Source organism: Martes martes (assembly GCF_963455335.1).
Source record: "Martes martes genome assembly, chromosome: 6".
Taxonomy (NCBI): Eukaryota; Metazoa; Chordata; class Mammalia; order Carnivora; family Mustelidae; genus Martes; species Martes martes.
The window spans coordinates 121,452,746-121,469,981 of NC_137893.1; the positions used below are offsets into that span (position 1 = coordinate 121,452,746).

At 41.9% G+C, this 17,236-nt stretch overlaps 1 long non-coding RNA gene across 2 annotated transcripts; it reads left to right on the plus strand.

Moving 5' to 3' along the window:
* Positions 1-24: 24 nt before the first annotated feature.
* LOC308344932 lies at positions 25-16,739 on the plus strand. Of its 2 annotated transcripts, XR_013967026.1 has the most exons (5): positions 45-124; positions 423-544; positions 1,785-1,886; positions 15,508-15,573; positions 16,610-16,739. It is a non-coding gene; the product is annotated as an uncharacterized lncRNA (long non-coding RNA). The 2 variants fall into 2 exon arrangements; XR_013967025.1 differs by lacking the exons at positions 15,508-15,573; positions 16,610-16,739 and adding an exon at positions 10,607-11,590 and having other exon boundaries at positions 25-124.
* The last annotated feature ends 497 nt before the right edge of the window (positions 16,740-17,236 follow it).

Genomic DNA, 17,236 nt, shown 5'->3' on the forward strand with positions numbered 1-17,236 from the left:
CAATACTCGCCGGAAGCGGAAGCCGCGCCGAGAGGCTCGTGTCAGTGGAAGCCGGGGTGTCGGCTGGCCGCCGCGGGAAGGCCTAGCGGTGCCTGCGGGAGGTGGAAAAGGAGGGGGGTCAGAGGTGAGAACCAGCTGGAGGAGTCCGGAACGAGAAAGGACCCGGAGGGGCAGGTGTCTGAAATGTGGTCGTCCAGGTGACCGGAGGACTCCTCTGGAGAAAGAGGGCCGCGCATGCGCCTGGTGGAGCGGTGAAGCCCCATTGCCCGCAGGGCGCCGGCGGGAGCCCGGGACGGTGGCTGTCCCGCCAGGCTTCGGGGCCCGGCTCTGGCCACGCTTGCTGGTCCTGGGTGGGGCTGGGAGCCGCTGAGGGCAGGGCAAGGGCGGCTGCGGACTTTGAGCTACACTTATCCTCTCTTCAGGTCAGTCCAGAGAGAAGGTGGCGAGCTGAAGCGGCGGCCAGTTACGTGGCGGACCTGCGGGTCTCAGCTGGCACGTCACTTCCGACTGGTTGAGTTTTAGCCATTTAACATTCCAGGATTAGGTGAGTTCTCCCTGCCCTGGACTTCAAATGCTCTTCGCTCTACCCTCTCCAGGCGGGCTTAAAGACATTGTTTACCTCCCCCAGTGGAGTGAAAGTCTTGCCTTTCTGCTGCTTACGTTTTTATCTTCAACTCGCTCGGCGGCTGACCGCAAGCAAGCTTGCAATAAACCGCGGTTAAAGTGGTTGCTGCCTAACGCTCATTCTTTCCACTTTGGAGGCTATGACTCCAGATTGTCCCAAAGAGCAGATGATGCTTGTGTGGGGACTCCAGACTTTTGCATTATAGCCTCTCTGCTTTCCTCTTCTCCTGGAAGCTTTGCAGGCCTGTGACTTTGGAGGAAGAGCCTGCTGAAAGAAGTATGTTGAAACTAGGGATGAGATGCTGAAAAGAGGTGATGGAGCTGAGGAGGACCTAGTGCAGGGTGGAATAGTGATGAGACTGGAGAGGAGTTAGTGCTAGGAGTGTCTGATATTGTTCATCAAAAAGTCAGCTTGTCCCACCTTCTCTCCCCCAATACTTGGCATGCAGAATGAAAGACATGGGCAAATTTTGGTGTACCCATTTCTAGGAGGAAATGGCTGAAGAGCCCATCTTGTTCCTGTGTAAGCTGTGATGTTTACAAACACAATGTAGTATTTAACCTTACATCCTGGGAGCCAGAAACTGTTTACTTGCAGAAAACATCAAATGTGCGAGGTATAGGGGTTTAGGATCAGGCATACTAATATAGTTGGTCTCCTTGAGCTTTTTTTTCTGGTAGCCAATGATTTGAAGAGGATTAGACTTGGGAAAATTATTTTTCTCATTGTTATTTGACTGTTAGGAATTTTAGCTGTGGTAAAATTTAGTTTATAAAACGCCTCAATCTTTTTTTTTTTTGTAATTTTATATGATTATTTGAGAGAGAGTGCACGAGAGAGAGAGATCAGGAGCACGTCAGAGGGAACGGGAGAAGTGGAGGCCCCGCTGAGCATGGGGCCCGCTGAGGGACTCATCCCAGGACTCCAGGTATCATGACCCAGGTGGAAGGCAGAAGGCTAACTGACTGAGCCACCTGGGTGCCCAAAACACCTCAGTTTTAAGATAGGGTAGTTTGAAAGCCACTGACTGAGGGGTCAGCCACTTTAGCTTTGCTTTGGAGGGAGGGTGGTGGTGGTGAGATTTGGTTCTGGTTTTGATTTGTTCATTTGTAACTTTTTAAAGTGTTGCTAGCATTCCATACTGGCTTTCTGTTTGTAGGTGACCATTCCGAGGAGGAAGAGTATTTCAAAAGTCTGTGAAGAATGTGTTTGCCTGGAGACTGATTATTAACAAGATTTTATGCTGAATATGGAAGGAAAGGTGAGAGAATATTTAGATAAAAATATAAAATTATGGGGCACCTGGGTGGCTCAGTGGGTTAAGCCTCTGCCTTTGAGCCAGATCATGATCTCAGGGTCCTGGGATCGAGCCCTGCACCGAGCCCTGCACCAAGCCCTGCATCTCTGCTCAGCAGGGAGCCTGATTCCCCCTCTCTCTCTGCCTGCCTCTCTGCCTACTTGTGATCTCTCTCTCTCTCTCTCTCTATCACATAAATAAATAAAATCTTAAAAAAAAATTATGTAGGGCATGTACTAGGATATAGAATTGGGGTTGGCAAATCTTTCCTGTAAAGAACCAGAGAAGCTGTATTTTCTGCTTGAGGCTCATACTTCCTCTGTATTTGTAGTGTGAAAACTGTTAGATAGTACTAAATGAATGAGAATTGCTTTGTTCCAAAAAACTTCTTGTATGGACACTGAAATTTGAATTTCATATGTCATAAAATACTTATTTTTCTTTTGATTTAACCCCTAATCATTTAAAAATGTAAAAACCATTTTTAGTTTGTAGGCCATATAAACACAGGTACCCCTGACATAGAACAATAATGAAGTACCCAGGATGTTTCAAGAGAGAGTAATTGGGAACAAGGGTGAACACAATGCTGTGATATCTTATTTCTATCTGTGTGAAATATTACATAAAATAATAATAAAGGAAATCTTAAATCTTACCCACATTTATTATGACTTGTGAAACTTGGTAAGTTGAGATTCATGAATATAGTACGATACAAGTACATTCTTTTTTTTTTTTTTTAAGATTTTATTTATTTATTTGACAGAGAGAGATCATAAGTAGGCAGAGAGGCAGGCAGAGAGAGAGAGAGAGGAGGAAGCAGGCTCCCCGCGGAGCAGAGAGCCCGATGTGGGGCTCGATCCCAGGACCCTGAGATCATGACCTGAGCCGAAGGCAGAGGCTTAACCCACTGAGCCACCCAGGCGCCCCTACAAGTACATTCTTTAAACAAACTGTTTTCCTTGTTCAGAATTGAAAGGAATTGTAGTTCAGGGGACGGAATAATGCTGAGTTATAATGTTGATTTATTTATATCAAGGCATTTCCTCCAAGGGAGTATGCAAAAATGCATTACCGTAATGACATGGAGAATTAAAATAAAAAAATGTATACATTGTAATATATTTTTAAAAATTTATACCTAAATTCAATTTAGTTAACATACGGTGTATTATTAGTTTCAGGGATAGAATTTAGTGATTCATCAGTTGCATGTAAGATCCAGTGCTCATTATATCAAGTGTCCTCAGTTACCCAATTCCGCACTTAATTCCCCTCCTGCAACCCTCAGTTTGTTCCCTATAGTTTAGAGTCTCTTATGGTTTGTCTTCTCTGTATCTTACTTGTTTTCCCTTCCCTTCCTCTGTGTTCATCTGTTTTGTTTAGAAAATTCCAGATAGGAATGAAATCATGGTATTTGTCTTTCTTTGATTGACTTGTTTTGCATAGCCTAATACCCTCTAGTTCCATTCATTTTGTTGCAAATGGCAAGATTTCATTCTTTTTGATGGCAGAGTAATATTCCATATTGTATATATAACACATCTTTTTTTTCCCTCTATAAGTGAAAAGCCAAATTGGGCTTTTTTTTTTTTTTTTTTTTAAGATTTTGTTTATTTTTGTGAGAGCGTACACATGAGTGGGTGGAGGGGGGGCAGAGGGAGAAGCAGATTCCTGCAGAGCCAGGAGCCCAATGTGAACTTGATCCCAGGACCCTGGAATCATGACCTGAACCGAAGGCAGACCCTTAACCAACTGAGCCACCCAGGTACCCTGGGCTTTTTTTTTTTTTTCCAACTTAAAATCAATTTAATTAACATATGGTATATATTATTTCTAGGGGTAGAATTTAGTGATTCATCAGTTGCATATAACACGCAGGGCGCATTATATCAAATACCCTCCTTAATGCCCATCACCCAGTTACTCCATGCCCCCATCTACTTCCCCTCCAGCAACCGTGTTTGTTTCCTAGAGTTAAGAGTCTTTTATGGTTTGTCTCCCTCTCTAATTCCATCTTACTTTTTTTTCCTTTCCTTCCCCTGTGTTTGCTTTATTTCATAAATTTAAATATTTCCACTAACGTGGATATGAATGAAATCATGTATTTGTTTTTTTAATGTCATTCTATTTTATTTTATTTATTTTATTATTTTAGTTTAGTTTAGTTTCAGTGTTCCAAGCTTCATTGTTTATGCACCACACCCAGTGCTCCATGCAATATGTGCCCTCCTTACTACCCAGCACCACGCTCACCCAACCCTCCCCCATCCTCCTCCTCTCCAAAACCCTCAGTTTGTTTCTCAAAATCCACAGTCTCTCATGGTTCGTTAACACCTCCGATTTCCCCCAATTCACTTCTCTCCAGCTTCCAGTGTCCTCCGTGTTATTCCTTATGCTCCGGAAGTAAGTGAAACCATATGATAATTGACTCTCTCTGCTTGACTTATTTCACTCAGCGTAATCTCCTCCAGTCCCGTCCATGTTGATACAAAAGTTGGGTATTCATCCTTTCTGATGGAAGCGTAATATTCCATTGTATATATGGACCACATCTTTATCTATTCATCTGTTGAAGGGCATCTTGGCTCTTTCCATAGTTTGGCGACTGTGGCCATTGCTGCTTATGAACATTGGGGTACAGGTGGCCCTTCTTTTTTTTTTTTTTTTTTAAGATTTTATTTATTTATTTAACAGACAGAGATCACAGGTAGGCAGAGAGGCAGCCAGAGAGAGAGGAAGGGAAGCAGACTCCCTGCTGAGCAGAGAGCCCGATGCGGGGCTCGATCCCAGTACCGTGGGATCATGACCTGAGCCGAAGGCAGAGGCCTTAACCCACTGAGCCACCCAGGCGCCCCAGGTGGCCCTTCTTTTAACTACATCTATATCTTTGGGGTGAATATCCGGTAGTGTAATTGCAGGGTCATAGGGTAGCTCTGTTTTTTTGTTTTTGTTTTTTTTTAAAGATTTTATTTATTTATTTGACAGAGATCTGAGCAGGCAGAGAGGCAGGCAGAGAGAGAGAGGGAAAAGCAGGCTCCCCGCTGAGCAGAGAGCCCGACTTGGGGCTCGATCCCAGGACCCTGGGACCATGACCTGAGCCAAAGGCAGAGGCTTTAACCCACTGAGCTACCCAGGCGCCCCAGTAGCTCTGTTTTTAATTTCTTTTTTTAAGAATTTTATTTATTTTTTAAATTTCTTTTCAGTGTTCCAGAATTCATTGTTTTTGCACCACACCCAGTGCTCCATGCAATATGTGCCCTCCATAATACTCACCACCAGGATCACCCAACCTCCCACCCCCCGCCCTTCCAAAACCCACACCCAGTGCTCCATGCAATACGTGCACTCCATAATACTCACCACCAGGCTTACCCAACCTCCCACCCCCCGCCCCTCCAAAACCCTCCACAGTTTCTCATGGTTCGTCTCCCCCTCCAATTTCCCCCAACTCCCTTCTCCTCTCCATCTCCCCATCTCCCCATGTCCTCCATGTTATTTCTTATGCTCCAGAAGTAAGTGAAACCATATGATAATTGACTCTCTCTGCTTGACTTATTTTACTCAGCATAATCTCTTCCAGTCCCATCCATGTTGATACAAACGTGGGGTATTCATCCTTTCTGATGGAGACGTAATACTCCATAGTATATATGGACCACATCTTCCTTATCCATTCACCCATTGCAGGACATCTTGGTTCTTTCCACAGTTCGGCGACTGTCGCCATTGCTGCTATGAACATTGGGGTACAGATGACCCTTCTTTTCACTACATCTGTATCTTTGGGATAAATACCCAGTAGTGCAATTGCAGGGTCATAGGGAAGCTCTATTTTTAATTTCTTAAGGAATCTCCACACTGTTTTCCAAAGTGGCTGTACTAACTTGTATTCCCACCAACAGTGTAAGAGGGTTCCCCTTTCTCCACATCCTCTCCAACACACGTTGTTTATTGTCTTGTTAATTTTGGCCATTCTAACTGGTGTAAGGTGGTATCTCAGTATGGTTTTTATTTGAATCTCTGTGATGGCTAATGATGATGAACATTTTTTCACGTGTATGATAGCCACTTGTATGTCTGCATTGGAGAAGTGTCTGTTCATGTCTTCTGCCCATTTTTTGATGTGATTATCTGTTTTGTGTGTGTTGAGTTTGAGGAGTTCTTTATTAGATCTTGGATATCAGCCCTTTGTAGCGTCATTTGTGGATATCTTCTCCCATTCCCTGGGTTGCCTCTTTGTTTTGTTGACTGTTTCCTTAGTTGTGCAGAAGCTTTTGATCTTGATGAAGTCCCAAAGGTTCATTTTCCCTTTGTTTCCTTTGCCTTTGGAGACATGTCTTGAAAGAAGTTGCTGTGGTTGATGTCGAAGAGGTTACTGCCTATGTTCTCTAGGATTTTAATAGATTCTTGCTTCACATTGAGGTCTTTTATCCATTTCGAGTTTACCTTTGTGTGTGGTGTAAGAGAATGGTTGAGTTTCATTCTTCTATGCATAGCTGTCCAATTTTCTCAGCACAGTTTTATTGAGAGACTGTCTTTTTTCCACGGATATTTTTTCCTGCTTTGCGGAAGATTAGTTGACCTTAGAGTTGAGGGTTCATATCTGGGCTCTCTACTCTGTTCCACTGGTTTATGTGTCTGTTTTTGTGCCAGTACCATGCTCTCTTGGTGATCACAGCTTTGTAGTAAAGCTTGAAATCAGGCAACGTGATGCCCCCAGTTTTGTTTTTCTTTTTCAACATTTCCTCAGCAATTCGGGGTCTCTTCTGATTCCATACAAATTTTAGGATTGTTTGTTCCAGCTCTTTGAAAAATGCCAGTGGAATTTTGATCGGAATGGCATTGAAAGTATAAATTGCTCTAGGCAGTATAGACATTTTAACAATGTTTGTTCTTCCAATCCATGAGCATGGAATGATCTTCCATCTTTTTGTGTCTTCTTCAATTTCTTTCATGAGTGTTCTGTAGTTCCTCGAGTACAGATCCTTTACCTCTTTGGTTAGGTTTATTCCCAGGTATCTTATGGTTCTTGGTGCTATAGTAAATGGAATCGATTCTCTCATTTCCCTTTCTGTAATTTCATTGTTAGTGTACAGGAAAGCAACTGATTTCTGTACACTGATTTTGTATACTGCCTCATTACTGAATTGCTGTATGAGTTCTAGTACTTGGGGGTAGAGTCTTTTGGGTTTTGCATAGAAAGTATCATGTCATTTGCAAAGCGAGAGAGTTTGACTTCTTCATTGCCAATTTGAATACCTTTTATTTCTCTTTGTTGTCTGATTGCTGTTGCTAGGACTTCTAATACTATGTTGAACGAGAGTGGTGAGAGTGGGCATCCTTGTTGTGTTCCTGATCTCAAAGGGAAGGCTGTCAGCTTTTCCCCATTGAGGATGATACTCGTTGTGGGTTTTTCATAGATAGATTTTATGAAGTTGAGGAATGTTCCCTCTATCCTTATACTTTGAAGCGTTTTAATTAGATAAGGATGCTGTATCTTGTCAAATGCTTTTTCTGCATCAATTGAGAGGACCTGGTGGTTCTACTCTCTTCTCTGACTGGTTTATTCTATCACATTGATTGATTTGTGAATGTTGAAGCACCCTTGCATCCCATGGATAAATCCCGCCTGGTCATGGTGGATAATCTTTTTGATGTACTGTTGGATCCTATTAGCTAGGATCTTGTTGAGAATCTTGGCATCCATATTCATCAGGGATACTGGTCTGAAATTCTCCTTTTTGATGGGATCTTTGCCTGGTTTAGGGATTCCTCTTCGGACCTCTTTTGCTGTATCCCACAAGTTTTGAACTGTTGTGTTTTCATTTTCATTTATTTCTGTTTGCTTTTAAAAGTCTTCTTTAATTTCCTGGTTGACTCATTTATTCATTAGTAGGATGCATCTTAACCTCAATGTATATTTGTTCCTTCCAGAATTTCTCTTGGGATTGAATTTTTAAGTGGGTAGTCTGAAAATATGCATAGTATAACCTCATTCTTTTGGTATTGGTTGAGGCCAGATTTGTGACCCAGTGTGTGATGTATTTTGAAGAAAGTTCCATGTGCCCTTGAGAGGAATGTGTATTCTGTTGCTTTAGGATGAAGTACTCTGAATATATCTTTGAAGTCCATCTGGTCTAGTGCATCATTCAAAGCCCTTATTTCCTTGTTGATCTTCTGCTTAGATGATCTGTCCATTGCCGTGAGTGGGTGTTAAAGTCCCCTACTATTACTGTATTAGTATTAATGTGTTTCTTTAAGCTTGTTATTAATTGGTTTATGTATTTTGGCTGCCCCAAGTTAGGGGTGTAAATATTTATAATTGTTAGATCTTCTTGGTGGATAGACCCTTTTATTTTGATACTGTGTCCTTCTTCATCTCTTTACACTCTTTGTTTTAAAGTCTGATTTCTCCAATGCAAGAATTGCTACCCCTGCTTTTTTTTGATGTCCGTTAGCATGATAAATTGTTCTCCACCCCTCACTTTCAATCTGGAGGTGTCTTTGGGTCTAAAATGAGTCTCTTGTAGACAGCATATTGATGGGTCTTGTTTTTTATCCAATCTGATATCCTATGTCTTTTGATTGGAGGATTTAGTCCATTTACATTGAGTAATTATTGAAAGATACCAGTTTAGTGGCATTGTATTACCTGTAAAGTCACTGTTACTGTAGATGGTCTCAGCTCTTTTCTGAGCTTTGTTTCTTTTGGACTCTCTCTTTCTCAGGAAATCCCCTTTTAATATTTCTTGCAGGGCTGTTTTAGTGTTTACAAATTCCTTTAGTTTTTGTTTATCCTAGAAACTATCCTTCCTTCTGTTCTGAATGACACCTTGTTAGATAAAGTATTCTGGCTGCGTATTTTCCATACTTTGCACAGTGAGTATATGATGCCAGTCCTTCTGGCCTGCCAGGTCTCTGTGGATGGGTCTCCTGTTGGTCTGATGTTTCTACCCTTGTAGGTTATGGACCTCTTGTCCCGAACTGCTTTCAGGATTTTCTCTGAAATTTGCAAGCTTCACTATAATATGTGGAGGTGTTGACCTATTTTTATTGATTTTGAGGGGGTTTCTCTGTGCCTCCCAGACTTGATTGGCTGTTTCCTACTCCAGGTTAGGGAATTTCTCAGCCACAATCTGTTCATATAAGCCTCTTGTCCCTCTCCTTTTTTTCTGAGACGCCTGTTATTTTAATACTATTTTGCTTCATGGTATTGCTGATTTTTTGAATCTTTCCTTCATGAGCAGTATGTTTCTCTCTCTTTCCTCAGCTTCCTTAATCTCCATCATTTTGCCTTCTATAACTATCTCTTCTGCCTCGTTTAATCCTAGCTGTTAGGGCTTCCCTTTTTTACTGTATCTCAGTAATAGAATTTTAAATTTCAGCCTGATTAGATTTTAGTTCTTTTTTATTCTCTAGTAAGGGATTCTCTAGTGTCTTACATGCTTTTTTAAACCCAGCTAGTATCTTTATAATTGTTTTGAAAACGAGTTCTGACATCTTACTCAGATCCATATTGATTAAATCTGTGGCAGTGAGTACTACCTCCTGTTCTTTCTTTTGGGGTGTGTTTTTCTGTCTCATTATGTCCAGAAAAGAATAAATGAAAGAAAGAAAAAATAGAAAAATAACAACAACACCAGAAAAATACAAACTAAACAAACTAGAAGAAAAGCAGAAAGAAAACAAAATAAGAAAAAAATCAAACAAGAAGTAAAATGGAACAGAATAAACTAGATCCTGGGTGTATTTTGGTCTTTGTGTTAAAAGAATCTAAATCCCAAAAGAGGAAAGAAAGAAAAACTTTTATATATACTAAAATAAAATGAAAAGAAACAAAAAATAAGAAACATATATTTTATATATATTATATATATATTTATAAACATATGTTATATATGTATATAAAATAAACATTATATATATATAAACTAAATAAAATATGTTTCTATTTATATTTTTATATATATATGTAGAAATATCTATATATTTATATATCTATATCTATATCTATATATATAAAAAGAATTAGGGGCTCCTGGGTGGCTCAGTCAGTTAGACAGCTATCTTTGTCTCAGGTCATGATCCCTGGGATGAAGTACTGGGATGGAGCCCTACATCTGGTTCCCTGTTCAGCAGAGAGCCTGCTTCCCCCCTCCCTCTGCCTGCTCTTGTACCTACTTGTGCCCTCTCTTTGTGCCAAATAAATAAAATCTAAAGAAAGAATAAAAAAAATTGATAAATTAAGAAAATTACTTAGGAAGAAACTAAGAGATTACAGAGTAATAAAAAAGCCACTAATGCTACATACTGTTTTTCCCCGCTAGCTGAATTTTTGCAGTTCTCTATGATCTATAAATTTGGTGTTAGCCGGATGTTCCTGCTTGTCTTCTGGGGGTGGGGCCTGTGTTGTTGCCCTGGTGAAATGTCGGCCCCTCTGTCAGGGTTTCCCGCCTCAGTGTAAGCAGCTCCAGATTGCACTGTATGGCACTGTTTTGCTCCCTGAAGGCTTTCAGCACCACTTGGGATGAAAATGGCAGCACCCCAATCTCTAGCCCGAGCTGAAAGTTCACACCCCCACTCTCAGTGAGCCCTCACAGAAAAGCACTCAATCACTCTTGTCTCCCTGGTTTCTGTGCTGTGTTCACCCAGCCTTTGACTGAACGTTTTTATCTCAGGCACACGACCAAGTTTCCAGTCTCCTAACTTCATGGACTCCTGTGGTGTGGACTTGTGCCATTCCTCCCGGCTGAGGAAGGAGGGTCTTGCCAGGCTACTGCCTTTTACAAGGCCCCTGCTTGGAGAGTGGTTGTACCATTGTGCAGAAGTTCATGGTTTATGGCAACATGGAACAAAAAGCTAATACCTAGACTGCTGTTTCAGCCAGCTTCCCTGAAACGACTGCATTCAGACATCCTGGCTTTTTCTGACCCCTGGTATCTTGTGACAACGTTGTCCCACCTGGAATCCACCCCATTTTGCAACCAGAGCAACTTAAAGCCAGGAATGTCTCCAAGTGTAGCGGACTTCTAAAACTTAGGATTTTGTACTCCACTGCCTGTAATACTTTCCGGTAGACCCCTTAAGCTCCCTCCTTTCCCTGGTTTATCTCCCAATATATCTTGCCCCGGATGCACATCTCTGCACTTTCTACCTTGTTAAAAGTGGTTCCTTTTTCTATTTGTAGAATTGCAGTAATTCTTTTCTCAGATCTCCAATTGATTTCATAGGTGTTCAGAATGATTTGGTAACGATCTAGCTGAATTCCAGGGACCAGACAAAATTAGGATCCCATACTCCTCTGCCATCTTAAATCCTACTGACCCATTTATTCTTTAGTAGGGTACTCTTTATCATCCATATATTTGTGGTCCTTCCAAATATTTTCTTGTGATTGAATTCAAGTTTTAAAGCATTGTGGTTTGAAAATATGTATGGTACAACCTTTTTTTAATTTAAATTCAATTTGCCACATTATAGTAGTTTTTGATATAATGTTCAATGAGTCATTAGTTGCCATAATCTTAATCTTTTTGTACTGGTTGAAGACCTGATTTGTGACCCAGTGTGTAATCTGTTCTGGGAATGTTCCATGTGCACTTGAGAGCAATGTGTATTCTGTTGCTTTAAAATGAAATACTCTGAATATATCTTTGAAGTCCATCTGGTCCAGTGTGTCATTCAAAGCCCTTATTTCCTTGTTAATCTTCTGCTTGGATGATCTGTCCTTTGCTGTGAGTGGGGCATTAAAGTCCCCTACTATTACTATATTAGTATCAATGTGTTTCTTTTCTTTTTTCTTAAGATTTTATTTATTTACTTGACAGAGAGATCACAAGTAGGCAGAGAGGCAGGCAGAGAGAGAGGGGGAAGCAGGCTCCCCACTGGGCAGAGAGCCCAATGCGGGGCTTGATCCCAGGACCCTGAGATCATGACCTGAGCTGAAGGCTTAACCCACTGAGCCCCATCAATGTGTTTCTTTAAGTTTGTTATTAATTGGTTTCTATATTTGGGTGCCCCATGTTAGGGACATAAATATTTACAGTTTGATCTTTTTGTTGGATAGACCCCTTTAATATGATGGTGTCCTTCTTCGTCTCTTATAGTTTTTGGTTTAAAACCTTGTTTTTGGGGCATCTGGGTGGCTCAGTCGTTGGGCATCTGCCTTCAGCTCCGGTTGTGATCCTGGGGTCCTGGGATCGAGGCTGCTTGGCGGGAGGCCTGCTTCTCCCTCTCCTACTTCCCCTGCTCGTGTTCCCTCTCTCGCTGTGTCTCTCTGTCAAATAAATAAATAAAATCTTCAAAAACAAAACAAAACAAAACCTTGTTTGTCTGATACAAGTGTTGCTACTCCAGCTGCCCCTTCCTCCACACCTCATCTTCTGGGACCCCATTTACATAGATATTATTTCGCTTTATGGAATTGCTGAGTTTTCTGAATCTCCTTTTGTGATCTAATAGTTTCCTTTCTCTCTTTTCAGCTTTCTTATTTTTCATCATTTTATCTTATCACTGATTTGCTCTTCTGCTTCATTCATCCTTTTTTTTTTTTTATAACTTCCACTTGAGACTGCATCTCGGTAATAGCATTTTAAATTTCAGTCTGACTAGATTTTAGTTCTTTTATTTCTGCAGTAGGGGATTCTCTAGTGTCTTCTATGCTTTTTTCAAGCCCAGCTAGTATCTTTATACTCATTGTTTTAAATTCTAGTTCAGACATCTTAGTTACTTACATCTCTATTGATTAAATCCCTGACATTGAGTACTACCTCCTATTCTTTCTTTGGGGGTGAGTTTTTCCACTTCGCCATTTGGAAAAGAAAAGAAGAAAGAAAGAAAAAACAATAAGAACAACAATGACAATGGAAAAAAAAACCAAAATCCAAACCAAACTGAAACAAAAGAAAAACCAACAAAAACCAAAACAAAACAAAAAATTAGATCCTGGGTTGTTTTGTTTTACTCGTTAAAAGAAACGAGACTCCAAGATAAGAAAGTAGAAAAACCTCTATATACATAAAAATGAAGTAAAATATAATTCAGCAAAAGGAAACAAAAACTAAATATATATATCATGTGATATAAAAATTAAAAAAGAACAAAAAAATTTGAAAGAAATAGTAACATAACTGAAAAAATAGTACTGAAAGCCTAAAGGCTGGAAAAACAATGCTATACAACTGTTTTCCCCAAGAGCTGAATCTTTGTAGCCTTCTATGATCAATAAACATGGTGTAAGCCAGTTGTGTGGCGCTGATTCTTAGATGTACTTGCCCTATTGCGAATGTGCTTCTTTTGCCAGGAGGCTGGGCTTAGTCTAAGTGGCTCTGGATTCCACTAGGTGGCACTGTTTTGCTCCCTGAAGGCTTTTGGCACCCATGTGCAGGATGAAAATGGCGGGAGGCCTGCTTCTCCCTCTCCCACTCCCCCTGCTTGTGTTCCCTCTCTCGCTGTGTCTCTCTCTGTCAAATAAATAAATAAATAAAATCTTAAAAAAAACCAAACAAACCAAAACCTTGTTTGTCTGATACAAGTGTTGCTACTTCAGCTGCCCCTTCCTCCCACACCTCATCTTCTGGGACCCCACTTGCATGGATATTATTTTGCTTTATGGAATTTCCTTAGCCCTTGAGCTGAGTTGTGCCCCCCACTCTTCAGTGAGCCTTCACAGAAAAGCAGTCAATCACTCCTGTCTCCCTGGTTTCTGTCAGAACTCTTTGTTCACCCAGCATGTGACAGTGTTTTTATCTCAGGCACGCTATTTCAAGTCACTAAATTTACAGACTCCTGCTACATGGACCTGCACTGTTCCTTCCTGCGGGGGATGGGAGGGCATCTTGCCATGTTTCTGCCTTTTGCTGGGCCCCTGCCCAGAGAGTGGATGCACGATGGTGTTGCAGTTCACAGTTTATGGCAACACAGAGCAGAAAATTGGCGCCTAGACTTGCTGTTTTCAGCCGGCTTCCCCATTCTTATTCCTGGGAACCTGCCACACTCAGGCACCCCCATTCTTCTGTGACCCCAGGGATCCTGAGACCACCCTGTCACACCTGGGATTCTGTCGCACCTTGCCACCTGAGCAGCTTTAAGTCAGGGACTTAGACCACTGTAGCAGACTTCTAAAAGTTACAGTTTTGCACCCTGCAAAATCATGCACATTCTTTGCACCCTGCAATTCTTCCAACTGACTTCCTGATTATACTTGCTCTCCAAGGTGAGAGGTGAGGCAAAGCTTAGCCTCTTTCTTGCTCATGGCACTTCCTCTCACCCTGCCTTTGCTCCCTCCTGGAGCCTCCCTGTTGGAGTGAGAGGAAAGCAAATAGGATGGTAGGAACTTGACTTTCATGTTGTAAAGAGAAAATAAAACAGATGAACAAAGGAAAGGGAAGGAAAAATAAGATAAAAATGCAGAGGAAGCAAACCATAAGAGACTCTTAACTATAGGAAAACAAACTGAGGGTGGCTGGAGGGAATGTGGGTGGGGGGGATGGGATGACTGGGTGATGGGCTTTAAGGAGGGCTCTTGAAGTAATGAGCACTGGGTGTTATATGCCACTGATGAATCACTAAGTTCTACCCCTGAGACTAATAATACACTGTATATTAACTAAATGGAATTTGTATGGATAAAAAGAAAAAAAAAAGGGATGTCTGTCTTCAAGAAAGAGAAGGACTGCCTTATGGGGAGGACTGAGTACCTTGTGAGCCGGTAGACTGGAGGCTCAGTGTCTTGCTAGATATAGGCAGGAGGCTGGCCTCAGTTTCTGGTCTTTCCAACACAGCTACTTGCTTTAGCAAAGCGTGCAAGTGGAGAAGATAGTAGAAAGTCAGCTGGCAAAATGGAAGTCATGATTATATATATTCCAAGATCACCACTGCCACATTTTATTGGTTGGAATATATTCTGGGTCCTGCCCACACTCAGTAGGAGGAGAGTCCACAAGGCCATGTGGACTAAGAATTGGGGACCATTGGCCTTACTATAGAATCTGTCTGCACGGGGATGTTCCTGGTGACAGATGACAGGAATGGAGGGTAGCAAGGTCTCTGCACTGCACATACTCATCCACAGGGTGCACAATCACGGAACAAGATAATTATCAACTCTGGGTTTGATATTGGACCAGATGTTTTGCAGAGCTAAGCTATGTTATCCAAGCAGGGTCCTAGATACAAGAATCGTGACTGTCACTTGGAAAGATCTGTCTCAGCTTTATGGAGAGATTGCCCTCCCTGAGTATTTCCACCTTCCCTTGTCAGACCTTCTAAATCTCTAGGAAAGCACCGTAACTAGTTCAGTTTTGAACCTTTTTTTTTGCTTTCCTGTGTCCTGTTGCCAGGGAAATCCTGATCTCCTACTATTTCTACCAGTTCCTCAGACAGTATCCTGCAGTCACTTCTTGTGATTCTACTTTGTTGGTTTCTTTCCTTTCATCCAGGTTATTTCTTAGTGATTTTTCTCTTGTATTGATGAGTCAGTTACATTAAAAAGTCAATGTCCTCTAACTTACCCTTTCCACTAATTTTTGGACCAAATGGGCAAAGGTTCTCTTTCTAATCTCAGCTTCTTCCCACACAGGGACAAGACAGTAGTAGGATTCCTGTAGAGTCAGGAGTTGGTATAGAACCTCATCGCATGAGACAGGTAGGTCACATAGGTGTATACCTGTATCTTCTTATGTCCCTAGCATTTGGTACAACACCTGGCCCACAGTAGGCACTCAGTTAGCTTCTGTGTGGAGGCCGTTTCCCCAAAACTCATTATAATAGTTGCATTTACCAGGTTATACACCTGACTCTGAATTCCTTCATGTTTCTCTCACTGAGCCTAGCAGGGAGCCTAACATCTATTACTGCCCAATATGTGTCTGCTAAATGGAAGTGGGACTTTCTTTGGCAATTCAAAGTTTTTTTCAACCGATTATGCACAATGTTTGAAAAATTCACATAACATGAAAGTATAGAGTGAAAAGTAATTTCATCCTCTGTCCCATCCATAATTCTTCCAAACTCTTTTCCCGGACATAACAGCTGTTAACCAGTTTCAACAGTATTATAGGGAGAGATTTCCATTTTAGCAGGTTTTTCTTTTTCTTTTCTTTTTTTTTTTTTTTTAAGATCTTATTTATCTATTTGAGAGAGAGATAGGGCATGATTGGGGCAGGGGAAAGGAAGAAGTAAGCTCCCTGGAGCAGGGAGCTGGATATGGGGCTTGATCCCAGGACCCTAGGATCATGACCTGAGCTGAAGGCTGATGCCCAACCAACTGCAGCAGGTGGTATTTTACCAAGTATTCTGTCTGCATCTTTGTTCTCAATTAATATTAAATTGTGAGACTATCTCACTATTTACATGAAATCTGGTTCAAGATTTGATAATGACCATTCTGTTGCTGGTAATTTTTAAAACTTTAAGTGAAGCAAAAATCATAGTCATTCCATAGTGACAGAGTTTCATGGAGCACATTGTCACTCAGATTAAAAATAGCCTCATTCATTCCCCAGCCTCCCCTGAGGCTACTTTTGTCTGTGTGACTACATTCCAGCTATGGTGATGGAGAATGAGGTAGTAGGTGTTGCCTAAAAGGATGGAAACTTCCTGTTCTGCTCTCCCTGCCCTGCTCACAGACCACGGACTGTGGTCCTAGGTGCCTTAGTTTTTTTTTTTTCTTTTTTTTTTAGAATGAGTGAGAGAGAGCATGAGAGAGATCAGAGGGAGAAGCAGACTCCCCAAAGAGCTGGGAGCCCGATGCGGGACTCGATCCTGGAAGTCCGGGATCATGACCTGAGCCGAAGGCAGTCGCTCAACCAACTGAGCCACCCAGGTGCCCAGTGCCTTAGTTCTAATAAGGAAACTTCCCAGGGTCATTGTCACCAGCGTGTCTGGACAGCCCCGTGGTGCAGAGCGCCCCTACAGCCCCGGACGTCTCACCTCACTCATGGGACACACACAAGTTGCTGTTTGGTCAACACCACTGTTAGCTGGGTTTCTATTGTACACGACTGAACTAATGCATTTGGAGGGGGGAGGGCTTCCTGGAGGGTATGGCCGTGGTGGTCTGATCTGGAGATGAGCAGAGATGGATACACAGGGGGCAGCACTGGGGGCTCCCTGGGACACTGTGTTGAAGGAAGGGAGAGCTGGGCCCCAGGGGCAGCACAGGGAGACTGAAAACTGTTTTCTTCTCATCTTTGTAGCCACAGGGCTGTCCTGGGGGCATGCATGAATTCACCAGCTGTTACATTTGGGGGCCTGTGTTTCTTCTCTTCCCTCCCTGTACTTTTTACAGAATTCCTTTGTTGACTGCA